The following is a 12694-nucleotide window of genomic DNA, read 5'->3' as shown; positions in this document are numbered from 1 at the left end:
ATGTAATAAAAAATATTTAAAAAAAAAAAGAAAGAAAGAAAAGTTAAGGGAGGGATTGAAGGACCTGGAGAGGACAGGGACTCCAGAGGAAGACAAACATAGTCAACCAAAGTGGACTGTTGGATGCTCCCAGAGACTGAATCAATGAAAAACAATAAGCATGTGCTGGACCTAAGCCCTGAGGACTTACTTGGTTAGGGTTACAGCAAGTTATTTTATATTTGAAACTAATGTGAAAGTGGTCATTTCCATATTTTCTTTCTCAACCCATTTAAATTTGCATGAAAGATAGCTACTGATTTGTTTGAATTAATTTTATATTCAGCCACTTTGGTGAAGTTGTTTATCAGCTGTAGACGTTTCCTGGTAGAGTTTTGGGGGACGCTTATGTATATTATCATATCATCTGCAAATAATGACACCTTAACTTCTTCTTTTCCAATTTGTATCCCCTGGATCTCCTGTTGCCTTATTGCTCTATCTAGAACTTCAAGTACTATATTGAGTAGGTACAGAGAGAGTGGGCAGCTTTGTCTTGTCCCTGATTTGAGTGGGATTGCTTCAAATATCTCCCCATTTAATTTGATATTGGCTGTTATTATGTATGTTGGTTTTATTATGTAGAGATATGAGCCTTAAATTTTTTATCTCCCCAAGAATTTTAACATCAAGGAGTGTTGCATTTTGTCAAAGGCTTTTTCAGCATCAAATGAGATGAACATATAATTGTTTGAGTTTGTTTATATACTTGATTATGATAATGAATTTTGGAATATTGAACCATCCCTGCATTCCTGGGGTGAAGTCCACTTGATTGTGGTGAATGATGGTTTTGATGTGTTTTTGGATTCAGTTTGTGAGAATTTTATTGAGTATTTTTGCATTGATATTCTAAGCAAAAATGTTCTAAAGTACTCTTTCTTTGTTGGGTCTTTGGTGGTTTAGATTTCCTTTTAACTGTGGTTTCAGAGAGTGAATTTGGTAGTATTCCTTCTGTTTCTATTGTATGGAATAGTTTGAGGAGAGTTGGTACTGATTCTTCTTTGAAGGTCTGATAGAATTCTGCACTAAGCCATCTGCTTATGGACTTTTTTGGTTAGGTGATTTTTCTTTCTTTCTTTTTTTTTATTACGTATTTTCCTCAATTACATTTCCAATGCTCTCCCAAAAGTCTCCCATACTCCCCTCCCCCCACTTACCTACCCACCCATTCCAATTTTTGGCCCTGGCGTTCCCCTGTACTGGGGCATATAATGTTTGTGTGTCCAATGGGCCTCTCTTTCCAGTGATGGCCGACTAGGCCATCTTTTGATACATATGCAGCTAGAGTCAAGAGCTCTGGGGTACTGGTCAGTTCAGAATGTTGTTCCACCTATAGGGTTGCAGATCCCTTTAGCTCCTTGGATACTTTCTCGAGCTCCTCCATTGGGAGCCCTGTGATCCATCCAATAGCTGACTGTGAGCATCCACTTCTGTGTTTGCTAGGCCCCGGCATAGTCTCACAAGAGACAGCTATATCTGGGACCTTTCAGCAAAATCTTGCTAGTGTATGCAATAGTGTCAGCATTTGGAAGCTGATTATGGGGTGGATCCCTGGATATGGCAGTTTCTAGATGGTCCATTCTTTTGTCGCAGCTCCAAACTTTGTCTCTGTAACTCCTTCCATGGGTGTTTTGTTCCCAATTCTAAGAAGGGGCACAGTGTCCTCACTTTGGTCTTCATTCTTCATGAGTTTCATGCGTTTAGCAAATTGTATCTTATATCTTGGGTATCCTAAGTTTGGGGCTAATATCCACTTATCAGTGAGTACATATTGTGTGAGTTCCTTTGTGATTGTGTTATGGTTAGGTGATTTTTAATGACTTCTATTTCCTTGTTGGATATGGGACTGGTTAGATAGTTTATCCAGTCTTGATTAAACTTTGGTACCTGGTATCTGTCTAGAAAGTTATTTATTGCACATAGATTTTCCAGTTTTGTTGGATAAAGGCTTTTGTAATAAAATCTGATGATTTTTTTTTTAATTTCCTCAGTTTCTGTTGTTATCTCTCTCTTTACCTTTCTGATTTTGTTCATTTGCATATTGTCCTTGTGTCCTTTAGTTAGTTCAGCTAAGGGTTTTTCTAGCTTATTGATTTTCTCAAAGAAGCAGCTTTTGGTTTTGTTCATTTTTTTGTATCATTCTCTTTGTTTCTAATTGGCTGATTTCAATTAACCAATAAAGATTGGTTATTTCCTGCATTTGATTATTTCTAGGCATCTACTCCTCTTCTGTGTGTTTGCTTCTATTTACTCTGGTGCTTTAAGAAATGCTGTTAAGTGGCTTGTGTAAGATCTCTTTAACTTCTTTAAAAGTGATCTTAGCATATGTTCTACATCAAACAAAACTTTTCCCAATGCTTTTAAGGAAATATATTTCATACTCAACAGGCAGTCCTGTCGACTTTTCTTCGTCTCATTTTCTCTATCTAGGAAGGCCAAATACTTTAGCTGAGACAATGGGCAAGGCAAGAATGGGGCTCATTAGATCCTACTGGGATTTGGAGTTCCCTCACCCAACCTTACCAAATGCTGATTATGTTGGAAGACTCCATTGCAAATCTGCTAAACCCTTGCCTAAGGTAAATACATTCTCTTTACTTCTTTTTCATTTCATTTCATTTCTGGTGAAAGTGATTCTACATCTGACATTACATTTTTCTCCCAATGATAGAGATACAAGGGAAGTGAAATTAAGAATCCTGCTAAGTAGGAGCTCTATGAACTCATGAAAGAACATAACAGACCTGGAAAATATTCATATCAGTGAGTTAAATTAAGTCATGTAGGGTACTAGAGTGATTCGCCTCTGGGTAAAGTCCTTACCAAGCAATCATGAGAATGTGAGTTTGCATCCCAATGTCCACATAAAACGTTGAGTTTTCTGGCATAGGATGAATGACTTAGTTCTGAGTTGCAGAAACAGGTTAGTACGGAGGATGCTAACCTGTTTAAATGGTGAGATTCATATTCAATAAGAGATGGTCTCAAAAAAAGTAAAAGATTGATAGAATAGGATATCTTATTTTAATCTTGGCCTGGATGAGCTAAAACAAAGGCAGGGAACCTCCATAGCACCACCACATCTGAGTCACACACAAACACACATACACACACACATGCTACACAAACTTACACAGAGGTGCATGATACTCAAATGCACATATACATATATAAACATACACAAAATGTCAGAGAAATTAAGTTGATTAAATCAGCACATCAAAACCTGTCAATCATTCAAAAGTTGTGATTATTCCATATCAGAGTTAGTTCTTTAATATCCAGAGAAACAACATAGCATAACTTCTATTCAAACCATTGAATTGTTGAGGTTATTTCTGAAAATACTCCTACTTATACATAATTATCAGAAAATTATTATATAGTACATGTTTTCCATGCAGATATGGTTTGTTTTACAAAAAACTAAAACATTTAATTACTTGTCTTATGAAATTTGGGTCAACTACAACATATGTACCTACTACAATGTATATATTATTTCAACAAACACTAGCTAATAATGTTAAATCAGCCGTCATAGAACAAAAATAAAGAACAAGGAAAAAATATACATCCTATAGGATGAAAAATGTAATGATGTTACAAATTTATAAATATTTCATACATGGTGGTTGCTCTCCTGAATTTTTATTTAGCCAGAGAAAAAATTTGAGAGCATTTATTGAATTTGTGTTAGTACACTTTACACTGCTTCCTGTGAGGTCCAAAGTGTTTAATATTGCCAGTTTTGTCTTCTGTGCATGTTAACACCGCTATCCTAAAAATTCTTAAGAAATCTTCAATTCTTATTCTCTTAGCTTTTGCATAAAATTTTCATACGTGATTTTTTTCTCATATTGTCATTGTGCAGTAAATCAAGTTCTTTCTTCATAGGAAATGGACGACTTCCTCCAGAGCTCTGGAGAGCATGGTGTGATGGTATTTTCTCTGGGGCCAATGGTCAGAAATATGACAGAAGAAAAGTCCAAAGCAATTGCATGGGCCCTTGTCCAGATTCCACAAAAGGGGAAGTAAAGTGCCCATGGCAAGAGGATGTATAATGAGTCTGTGAAAGTCTTTGAAGGAACCAATACTAGAAATGTCTGTGTGAAAAGTAAACATTTAGGAAAGCTCTAATTTACCTTAGCCAGTTTACAAAGAGATACACACCATAGATGGTACAGTATTACAGATGATGTTTTTGACTGTGAATACCTTGGATATCAATATTGTGATCTGTGTGGACAAATTTTAAAATGCTGACATTATGATGACATCACTGTCAAGGCTGTGTAGACATAGAAAATCCTTCAGAGTTATTTGTTCCATTTGTTGATTATTTAATTCACTGCACGTGTAAGAATTTTCAGGGGAGAGTTAATTTATATTAATTTTTTCTAGTAGAAGAACATTAAGCAAGTATTGAAAATGTTTGAAATGAAGCATAAGTCTGTATCCTAATTTTGAGGTGGATCTTATCAGAGTGCAGTAGAGAGCACCGTTTAAAGAAAGGGATTCCAAGGCTAGAGTACTAACTGGCTAACTAAGAAAAAGAGAAAAATAGAACCTATCTTTCTGGCTTACCTTGTCAGTATTTGTAGAAGAAATATATAAAGGAAATGTAGAGATGGGTACTGCCCTTGTGATTATCTCTATGCAAAAGAAAGCAAGAACCACAGGACTCTGCTTCTAACCATCAGAGTGAAAATCCTACCATTCAAGGAAGAAATAGAAATGAGTCCAAGAGATTCTGATGTGAAAAAGTGTCAGACGAGTTACTTCATACAGAACACCAAAAAGTCGTTCTCTAGAGACTGTGTTTTAATATTCATTTAGTTGAAAACCATCTCCTTAATCACCTACAATTTTATTAAATGATCTGCTTAATTGTATCAGTCTCAAAGGAAGTTTATGGTAGACATATAGATAATGATCCATTTTATGAGATTGGTCTGAGAATTCTAGCATTAGCACCATGGGCTGGTAAAGCATCATCAGCCTGGGGTTGGAACTGCTTTTTCTGTAGCAGAAAATTCTGACTTCTAGAGTAAAATCTTTGAAGCTTGTCATAAAAACTACATAACTGACATAGGTCACAAAGTAGTGTTTTAGATTTTTGAGGTTTTTTTTCAATAGCCATATAACTTGTGATTCTCAATTTGTTTTCAATAGACTGTAAAAAAATGTTTTGCAGAGAGTAGTATACTCATCAGTATCTGAATCAGTTCCATTAAGGCCCAGAATAAGGTAATAATTTCAGAACTCCCTGGCAAACCTCATAGAATGAAGTATATCCTGCATGTTTAACATATATTTGCTATATTTAATGAATTATATCTAACCATCAGAGATGACTCAGTGCATAAAATGTTTTCAATGCATTATAAGCAGCTCAGTTTGAATGTTTCTAATCTACATGACCTTAGATATGGCATTGTATGTCTCTATCCCAATAGTCCTGTCATAAAGAGAAGGCATAAATAGGAGAATTCCTGAAGCTTTGTAGACCACCAGTGAGGAAAAAAAACAAAACAGCAAACAAGAAATTCTGTCTCTATCAGGAAATACATTTCAATTAAACATCTGTGATAGTCTTCTCGATGTCATACACTCACCTTGGTACACATAAACATACATTTGCACACATCAAATGTCTCATCTATGCTCCAACAGATGCAGAACACAGAGGGAGCGAGGCAGACAAAAAGTTAAGAAATGGAGGAAGTAACCAATCTCAGTGATAATTACAAAAATGAGAATGCTCAATTAAATTTTATGTGCAAATTTTCCTGCCCTTACTGACTAGAGATATACAGATCTGTATTCATATTCTTAGAATCCCAAAGCAAAATTGATTTTTCATGAAGAGTTAATAATTATAGAGTTTTGAATTCATGTACATCAAAAGCAACATGTACAAAATCTGTGCAACATAGAAACAAACCAAATCTGAGCATGGAAAGAGGAGAGGGGCACTCGGTCCACACAGAGCCATGGACTCTTGACATCTGTTGGCTTATAGGTGGAGAAGGCTGCAGCTCCTGCAAAGTCAACCACTATCTACTGAAGGACCGCATACACAAGAATATTTCGAATGTGCAATTTAGTCTTGAAGTTGTTGAGTTTTTTTCTTTCTTTCTTTTTTTCTTTGAAGGGTATTTAGTTGGGTTGGTAAGGAAGGCCATGATTTACAGAAGATTATGGTAAGAAGGAAAGAATTTTAAGAAGCATGTTATATGAAATTCTAAAGAGAAATGCAAAAACAAAGAGGAATATCAGTTTCTCTTGGTGTGATCACAGTCATCAGTAGTACAGCAAGTTGAATCCCAGGGTAGAGGTAATGCCTGTAAGTTCTGAACCATTAGTCCACAGCAATAGCTCTACAAAGGGTGTGTGTCTATTAAGGTGAAGTTGGCATAGCAGGTTTAATATTTGCATTTAAATCCTACCCTGTCACCAGTCAAGAGGAAGTGGGAGATGAACAACAAAAGCAATACCCAACTTTATTCAGATAATCAAATAAAGTATACTCTGAGGGTTAAACAAAGATTTTTTTTTGAGATGAGCTTTTTTTTTCCAATTTTTTAATTAGATATTTTCTTCATTTACATTTCAAATTCTATCCTGAAAGTTCCATATACCCCCCTGCCCTGCTTCCCTATCCACCCCACCCACTTCTTGGCCCTGGTGTTTCCCTCTACTGGGGCATATAAAGTTTGCAAGACCAGGGGGCCTCTCTTCCCAATGATGGGTGACTAGGCCATCTTCTGCTACATATGCAGCTAGAGACATGAGCTCTGGGGGTACTGGTTAGTTCATATTGTTGTTCCACCTACAGGGTTGCAGACCTCTTCAGCTCCTTTGGTACATTCTCTAGCTCCTCCATTGGAGGCCCTGTCTTCCATCCAATAGATGACTGTGAGCATCCACTTCTGAATTTGCCAGTCACTAGCATAGCCTCACAAGAGACAACTATATCAGGGTCCTTTCAGTTAAATTTTGCTGGCATATGCAATAAAGTCTGCATTTGGTGGCTGATTATTGAATGGATCCCTGGGTGGGGCAGTCTCTGGATGATCCATCCTTTCATGTCAGTTCCAAACTTTGTCCCTGTAACTCCTTCCATGGGTATTTTGTTTGCTTATCTAAGGAGGAATGAAGTATCCATGCATTGGACTTCCTTCTTCTTGACTTTCTTGTGTTTTGCAAATTGTATCTTGGGTATTCTAAGTTTCTGGTCTAATATCCACTTACCAGTGAGTACATATCAAGTGAATTCTTTTGTGATTGGGTTACCTCACTCAGAATGATATTTTATACTTCCATCCATTTGCCTAAGAATTTCATAAATTCATTGTTTTTAATATCTGAGTAGTACTCCATTGTGTAAAGGAAGCACACTTTTTATATCTATTCTTCTGTTTAGGGACAACTGGAATCGTTCCAACTTCTGGCTATTATAAGTGAGGATGCTATCATCATAGTGGAGCATATTCCATTATTACATGTTGGAGCATCTTCTGGGGAAATGCCCAGGAGAGGTATTGTTGGGTTCTCAGTTAGCACTATGTCCAATTTTCTGAGTAACCACCAAACTGATTTCAAGAGTGGTTGAACTAGCTTGCAATTCCACCAACAATAGAGGAGTGTTCCTCTTTCTCCACATCCTCACCAGCATCTGATTGCACCTGAGTTTTTGATCTTAGACATTCTGACTGCTGTGAGGTGGAATCTCAGGGTTGTTCCAATTTGCATTTCCCTGATGACTAAGGATATTGGACATTTCTTTAGGTTCTTTTCAGCCATTCAGTATTCCTCAATTGAGAATTCTTTGTTTAACTCTGTACCTCATTTTTAATAGGGTCATTTGGATCTCTGGAGTCTAACTTCTTGAGTTCTTTGTATATATTGGATATTAGCCTTCTATCAGATGTAGGGTTGGTAAACATCTTTTCTCAGTCTCTTAGTTGCCATTTTGCCCTATTGACAGTGTCCTTTGCCTTACAGAAGCTTTGCATTTTTATGAGGTCCCATTTGTCAATTATTGATCTTAGAGCATAAGCTATTGATTGTCTGTTCAGGAAATTTTTCCGTGCACTTAGGTCTTCACAGTTTTTTGCCACTTTCTCTTCTATTAGTTTCAGTGTATGTGGTTTTACAAGGAGGTCACTGATTAACTTAGACTTGAACTTTTTACAAGGAGATAAGAGTATATCAATTTGCATTCTTTCACATGCTAACCAGCAGTTGAACCGGCACCATTTGTTGAAAAAGCTGTCTTTTTTCCACTGGATGATTTTAGCTCCTTTTTCAAAGATCATATGACTATAGATCTGTGTGTTCATTTCTGGGTCTTCAATTCTATTCCATTGGTCTACTTGTCTGTCACTATACCAGTACCATGCAGTTTTTTATCACAATTGCTCTGTAGTACAGCTTTAGGTCAGGCATGGTGAATCCACCAGAAGTTCTCTTATTGTTGAGAATAGTTTTCTATATACTAGGTTTTTTTGTTATACCAGATGAATTTGCAAATTGCTCTTTCTAACTCCATGAAGAATTGAGTTGTAATTTTGATAGGGGTGCATTGAGTCTGTAGATTGATTTCCACAAGATAGACATTTTTACTATATTAATCCTGCCAATCCATGAGCATCTGAGATCTTTCCATTTTCTGATATCTTCCTCAATTTCTTTCTTCAGAGACTTGAAGTTCTTGTCATATAGATCATTTACTTGCTTAGTTAGAGTCACACCAAGGTATTTTATATTATTTGTGACTATTGTGAAGGGTGTTTTTTTCCTAATTTCTTTCTTACCCTGTTTATCCTTTGACTAGGGAAAGGATACTTCTTTGTTTGAGTTAATTTTATATCCAGCTACTTTCCTGAAGCTATTTATCAGGTTGATGAGTTCTCTGGTGGAATTTTTGGGGTCACTTAAGTATACTATCATATTATCTGCAAATAGTGATATTTTGCCTTCTTTCTTTCCATTTTATATCCCTTTGACCTCCTTTTGTTGTCTAATTTCTCTGCCTAGGGTTTTGAGTACTATATTGAACAGGTAGGAAAAGAGTATGCAGCCTTGTCCAGTCCCTGATTTAGTGAGATTGCTTCTAGCTTCTCTCCATTTAGTTTGTTGTTGGCTAATGGTTTGCTGTATATTTCTTTTATTATGTTTACTTATGGGCCTTGAATTCCTGATCTTTCCATGACTTTTATCATGAATGGGTGTTTAGTTTTGTCAAATGCTTTCTCATCATTGAATGAAATGCAAGTATGGTTTTTTTCTTTGAATTTGTTTATATAGTGGATTACATTGATGCATTTTCATATATTGAACCATAGCTGCATACCTGGGATGAAGCCTACTTGATCATGATGGATGATCTTTTTGATGTATTCTTGGATTTGTTTTGTGAGAATTTTATTGAGTATTTTTACATCGATATTCATAAGGGAATTTGGTCAGAAGTTCTCTTTCTTTGTTGGGTGTTTGTGTCGTTTAGATGTCAGAATAATTGTGTCTTCACAGAATGAGTTGGGTAGAGTTTCTTTTGATTCTATTTTGTGTAATTTTTTTCTTTTCTTTTTGGTTTTTTTTGTGACAGGGTTTCTCTGTATAGCCCTGGCTGTCCTGTAACTCACTCTGTAGATCAGGCTGGCCTCGAAATCAGAAATCTGCCTGCCTCTGCCTCCCAAGTGCTGGGATTAAAGGTGTGTGCCACCACTGCCCGGCATTGTGGAATAATTTAAGGAGTATTTGCATTAGGTCTTCTTTGAAGGTCTGATAGAACTCTGTATTAAACCCAACTGGTCCTGGGCTTTTTGGTTGGGAGACTATTAATGACTATTTCCATTTCTTTAGGGGATATGGGACTGTTTATATTGTTTATCTGATCCTGGTTTAACTTTGGTACCTGGAATCTGTCTAGAATATTGTCTGTTTCATCAAGATATTCCAGTTTTGTTGAGTATAGCCTTTCTAGTAAGATCTGATGAATTTTTTTTGGATTTCTTCTTTTCTGTTGTTTTATCTTCCTTTTCATTTCTATTATTTTAAATTAGGTTCCTGTTGCTGTGCCCTCTGCTTAGTCTAGATAAGAGTTTATCTATCTTCTTGATTTTCTCAAAGCACCAGCTCCTCATTTTGTTGACACTTTGTATTGCTCTTTCTGTTTCTACTTGGTTGATTTCAGCCCTGAGTTAGATTATTTCCTGCCATCTACTCTTCTTGGGTGTATTTGCTTGTTTTTCTTCTAGAACTTTCAGATGTTCTGCAAAGCTGCTAGTGTATGCTTCATTGAGGTTTTATTTATTTATTTATTTATTTTGGTTTGTTTTGGTTTGTTGGTTTGGTTTGGTTTGAGTTTCTCAGAGCTATGAGTTTTCCTCTTAGCACTGCCTTCATTGTTTCCCATACGTTTGGGAATGTTGTATCTTCATTTTCATTAAATTCTAAAAATTCTTTAATTCCTTTCGTTATTTCTTCCTTGATCAAGTTATCATTGAGTAGAGCCTTTTTCAGCTTCCATGTGTATGTTTGCTTTTTGTTGTTCCTTGTTATTGAAGATTGGTATTAATCTGTAGTCATCTGATAGGAGGCATAGGATTATTTCAATCTTCTTCTATCTCTTGAGGTCTGATTTGTGATGGATTATATGGTCAATTTTGGAGAAGGTACCATGAGGTACTGAGAAGAACGTATATTCTTTTGATTTAGGATGAAATGTTCTATAGATATCTTTCAAATCCATTTGGTCCAATACTTCTGTTACTTTCACTGTGTCTCATTTTAGTTTGTGTTCCCCTGATCTGTCAATTGCTGAGAGTAGGGTGTTGAAGTCCCAACAATTATTGTGTGAGGTATGTGTACTTTTAGCTTTTGTAAAAATTTTTTTATGAATATGGGTGCCCTTGCATTTGGAGCATATATGTTCAGAATTGAGCGTTCTTCTTGGTAGATTTTTCCTTTGATGTATATCCTTCCATATCCTTTTTGATGACTTTTGGTTGAATGTCAATTTTGTCCAATATGGACACTCCTGCTTAGTTCTTGGGACTATTTGCTTGGAAAATTGTTTTCTAGCCCTTTACTCAAAGGTAGTGTTTGTCTTTGACACTGAGGTGCATTTCCTGTATGCAGAAAAATGATAGGTCCTGTTTACATATCCAGTTTGTTAGTCTATGCCTTTTTATTGGGGAATTGAGTCTATTGATGTTAAGAGATATTAGGGGGTTTCTCCCGAGCTGCTGCTGCCTCCACTGCCTTGTCAAGCTGCAGGCCTGTGGAAGTCCAGTCAAGCTATACATGTGTGGAAGTGCAGTTGGCCATTTTGTGCAAAAAGATACAGTAGCCTAACCTACTAAAGCTTTCATCTCTGCCAAGTCTTGCCAGAGAAGTTGACACCAGGAAGGCTTTCTGCCAGTCCCTGAAGTTGTACTTTCATGCAGTACAGGGAAACCAGCATATGCAAGTGGGTGTGTGCCCTCCCTTGCAAAAGCCAACTGTCTGATATTTTTTTTTTTTTTTTAGATTTTCCCCACTGCCACGGGTTACTTTTTTTCCAAGAATGGTCAAGTTTTGTTAACCAGCAGAATGCATTGCAGAGCTGTAGATTTGCATACCTGAAATTCAGAACCTAGTACTCCTACTGGTGACTTAGAGGGTTTTAAGCTATCCAAAGCATCAGCAGCTTCAGGTGATCCTGAGGATTAAAGAGGTCTGCAGGTTGCTATGTTATTCTGCTTGTCTTTGGGGTATTGCTTCATGAAGTCCCAAAGATTGGCCAAGATGAGGCTCATTCTGAGGCTGATAATACTCAGGCAAAGCCCTGTACAGACTACTCCAGCCTCCACTTCCCAGAGAAGTACATTCCCTTGTTGCACAATGACAGGCATGTTGGTTCTGTGTGCAGGGAGGATTCCCACTGTCCATATAAGAAACTTTTAGAAAATCTACACTACTGCTGACGTTATGAGAAATCCTGCATACCAGAGTTCAGATTCAGTTTCCCCATTTGCAGTTACATGGACTTGGGATGGACAGACACACTGGAGTCAGCCCAGGACATGTTCTGGAAACAAGCTGACTTTGGATAGTCACAAGACCAGCTTGAGGAGATAAGAACATTCTATCAGCCAGAGAGAGCAAGCAACTCAAGTCTGGTTTGCTCTCATCATCTTCAGTATTTTAGAGCTATTGGTCTATACCTAGACTTAAGAAACCTCAAGAGAAACCATGTCAGATTCAAGGAAGATTTTCTTCAGGATGGTGAAATTGGAGAATACTCTAAACTTGACAGTCACACACTGGTGTCTGAAGGTCAGCACAAGAGCCCTCTGCAGTCTTGGTTTGTTAAGCTAGAAAGCTACACTCAGCTCAATTCCAAGCCTATAGAAGATGCTAAATATGACATCGGTGTTGAAAAACCAATATATTTCATTAAATTAGAGGCAGAGATTTATCCCGAGCTTTTGTCCCCGCCGGCAAGAACACACTCAGGACAACCGGAATCTTCTGCAGCAAAGCTTTATTGCTTACTTCTCAGGAAGATCTCGACCCCAGAAAATGGAGTCCCTTATATAGCACTCAGTCATGACGTTTCAGCACCTGATGTGGCGTGACAGCTCTTGATTCGTTGCTC

At 37.1% G+C, this 12694-nt stretch overlaps 1 pseudogene; it reads left to right on the top strand.

Annotated features, from left to right (window-relative positions):
* The first annotated feature begins 2513 nt into the window (after positions 1-2513).
* The window catches only part of LOC110294881, a 15717-nt pseudogene continuing 5536 nt past the window's right edge, over positions 2514-12694 (top strand).

The sequence above is a fragment of the Mus caroli genome, chromosome 5 (genome assembly GCF_900094665.2).
Source record: "Mus caroli chromosome 5, CAROLI_EIJ_v1.1, whole genome shotgun sequence".
NCBI lineage: Eukaryota > Metazoa > Chordata > Mammalia > Rodentia > Muridae > Mus > Mus caroli.
This window is presented reverse-complemented; position numbering and strand designations above follow the sequence as displayed.